This window comes from Pseudochaenichthys georgianus, chromosome 20 (genome assembly GCF_902827115.2).
Source record: "Pseudochaenichthys georgianus chromosome 20, fPseGeo1.2, whole genome shotgun sequence".
NCBI classification, from domain to species: Eukaryota; Metazoa; Chordata; class Actinopteri; order Perciformes; family Channichthyidae; genus Pseudochaenichthys; species Pseudochaenichthys georgianus.
Window position 1 is genome coordinate 17,464,226 of NC_047522.1, and position 3,509 is coordinate 17,467,734.

The 3,509-nt window shown below is 37.0% G+C and overlaps 1 protein-coding gene across 1 annotated transcript in view; it reads right to left on the reverse strand.

Moving 5' to 3' along the window:
- Positions 1-2,737: 2,737 nt before the first annotated feature.
- LOC117465655 (sodium channel protein type 3 subunit alpha-like) overlaps positions 2,738-3,509 on the reverse strand; it is a 230,385-nt gene continuing 229,613 nt past the window's right edge. The window contains exon 32 of the mRNA XM_034108606.2: positions 2,738-3,509. This exon is cut by the window's right edge and continues 1,773 nt beyond it. The gene's annotated coding sequence lies outside the window, so the exon portion shown is untranslated.

A 3,509-nucleotide genomic window follows, 5' to 3' on the forward strand; every position in this document is an offset into this window, starting at 1 on the left:
AGCATATGTTTACAAACTTGCAAACACTTCAGGACTGGATTATTATCCAGGTTTTATTAATCCCGTATGCTCACTATTTCCCCAAAACAGGCATTTTCTTAAATCTTATCATTTGAAACTCTTCTTCAACTTGTGTGTTATGTTGTGCAGGTCGCTGCAATTCTGTGCAGGAGTGTTTTTGAATAGCAAGATTTAAGTTCAAATGCATGTGTTTAAGAAAGTTTGAAAGTTGCTGAACTTGGCCACAACACTTCAATTCCACACAACTTTGTTCGTGTTCGGATGTGAGAAAAGCAAAACTTTCTTCCAGGCATTAAAATGAAACTAAGTGAGTAACTGCTAAATAAATAAGTACTATTTTAAGCTGCCAATTTCCACCATTGGCCCCTCACAGTACTGCGAGAAAAAAATCCCCTAAATCCAAAAAAAAGGGGCAAAATGCACTTTTTTTCCTGCAGTCTTTAGCAAATCTGAAGCTTTTTGACCTTTTAAAGTAAAAAATAGAGAACCAAATCAGCTCTCTGTAATGTTTGTTGGACAACTTTACGAGGAAGAGTCACAGCGGTGATGGAGGGGGACGAACCTCGTTCAATATCAAAAAGCATAAGAATCATTTCATAAATCAGCCAACCGACCAGTCAAATAATCACTCAGTCTGCCAGTCAAGAAATCAAAGCCTCGACCAGTCTGCCAATCAAGCACTTTATCAGTCAACCAATGAGAGCATGGCTTGGGGTGTGGGGTCATATGTAGCAGGCACACTCTGGGTCTATTGCTACTGAAAAGCCCTTCAGCACAACTGCAACCTGAAATACGCCTCGCAGCAGAGTTCAGCAGTGTCTTAAGTATTTACCGTTTATGGTTGTCTATTCTCAATAGAATCTAGTAGAAATAGAGTCCAGACGGTGCCAGTAAAACAGATTTTTTTTTTTTTTTAACTTTTCTAAAGTCTAGTAAAGCGCTTAGCAAAGATCTCTCGGGTGACCACGACAACAGAGAGACAGAGAGAGAGAGGTTGTTCGAAATATTGAGATCAAAGCAGACTGTACACACACACTTTGACACTTCATCTTAATAAAAACAAGCGCAAACACTGCTTCACATCGGCCTGGTGACACTGTATGCACCTGTGTGTACACCGTGTTTTTGTGGCAATCATTACTCCTCAGATTCATACAGTGAGAAAACTTCAGTGAAGTCAAATGTTTTCCACTTGAAATGGTATCGGCAAACCATTATTGCTAGACGCACCATTATCCCCCCCCCCTTTCTTTTTGTTTCTCTGTGCAAAATGGATAAACAGCTGTCTCGCTCGAAATCTTTCTGGATGCAGCTAAAGCGTGCCAAAATAATTGAAAAATCTTAAATAAAATAAAGCAATCAATCTGAAAAAAACTCAATAAATAAATAACAAGGTGATTTGAATAGAAGAGTCTCTTTTCAAAATGGGATATCACTTTGATATCGATCATTTGTATGCTAAAATATGTATACTGTATATACAACTGTACTCTGGGTTGACCTGCCCCAGGAAAGATCATTTGTAAAACCGTGCATACATTTTTTTTTAATAACAAATGAAACTTGTGAATAAAGTCTAAATATGAATCTGAGTTTATCAATGTGTTCCTTCACTTCTGAAAAGAAACTCTTCGTAGAATTTAGAGGAAACATAAAAGCTTCAAGCGCCGTCACATCAGTGTTCTGGAAAACTTGCTCAGCAGCGGCCATCTTTAAATGACTCCTAGGTATATTTTGGTTTAACACAGACAAACCCTGGCTATTTTCCTCATGGCACATTTTCCCAATGGCCTGTTTTTCCAATGGAGCATTTACAAAATCCTATTTCTATTTCTAAAAAATGCGTCTCTATTTTTGGGATTCTGGGCTCTTTACAAATGGGTCTCCGGTCATGTCAACAGGACATTTTTCGAACAATTGGGGTTTGGAATAATGGGGCTTTGGAACAAAGTTATGGCACTCTGAGTCTTGAGCATTTGTTGTTCATTCTCAGTTATCCAATGACAGTAACTATAACTTTTGGTCTAAGCAAGATTGAGCTTGTAAAGTAATGGGAAAGTTGCTCCTTGTCTGGATTTCAATCTGAAATAGCTCAATTGTTTCTGACTAATATTTTGAAACATATAATTAGTCGTAGCTGCATAGGTTTGTGTTTCAAAGACAACGTTTTTCCACGACACTGGTGACTGATCTAATGCAAAATTATGAAGCTTTTCATAAATGAAACATGTAAAATGTGCTGAGTTGATCACACTCCGGTCATGGCTGGTCGACACCTCAAACATCTTTAGCTCATTTAGCCTCGAGACTTTGGCTTAAGATCTTGTGTTTGGCCGATCCAAACCCAAACCAGATAGGATAGATAATGATAGTGGGTGATTTGTCAAAAAAGTCGTTGTATAGTTCTTACAGTAGCATTAATCCACTGAGAGGAAAAACGTTATTTGTGGAGTTAAAAAGCCTGACGTGTATTTTGTAATATATTCTTGCATGAATATATCTCTTTGTTCAGTTGGTAAAATGCAAAGACTGAAGGTTTTTTGCAGGCTTAAACTTATTTTGTATTATTGGCATCTTCGCCAAGCTTGTCTCAAACCAAAAGTCTGGTCCTTTTAACTACATTTAACATTACCCCACTTTGAAGTGAAAAAGTGAAATGAACCTGAGGTGTTATGATATGAACGTCTGTCATAAATCAATTAGCATTTTTCTTTAGCAAAGCCTGATCAATTATATATTTTTGATAAAGGTGCATAAGAATAAATTAAATTGATAAAGGGTTTAATGGCATTTTACTCAACTTTTGACAACATAACGGACAATTGTATTCTAGCCAAATCCAAAGTCATAGATTAGCTTTGACTACGAGTCAGTAAACTTTATTTATTTTCTCATGCAGTGTAATAATGCAGCTGGAATATGAGTTTTCTGTTTGTAAAGTTTCAGAAGGACTTTTCGAAAAATCACCCAGCGGCTTAAAAACGGACAGAAAAGAAGATGTTCACCACCAGGGCAAAACACATGTTGCAAGAGTCCAAGAGTGTGTTGAAATTCTCATTGTGCACTTGTATTCATTTTGTTTTGGTGTTATCTCAAAGGTTTTCAGAGGAAAAATAAATACACCCTGGTCCCTTTTCAATGTGTCTTTGCCCAGGTGTGCTAAAGTGACAGCACATGTAAACTTATAGTGCAAAAAACTCCGAACAAAAAACTGATGAAGTTGCTTTTCAGGTTTTAGTTTTTATCCTGACCGCACCCTCTCCTCTCGTCTATTACAAAGTGGTAGTTCAGCCATTCTCTCAAGGCTAGTGCCAATCTGAAATCCAAAGAGAGATACTGCTTTGTATGGTCAACTTACTCTAAAAAATATAAAAAATAGTAATAATCGTACCGCTATTAAAAGACTGGTAACATCAACAAAGTTATACTTTTTACTACGAAAACATTTGTTAAAATTCATTGTTTTCCCTCCTCTCGAGTCTCAGTCA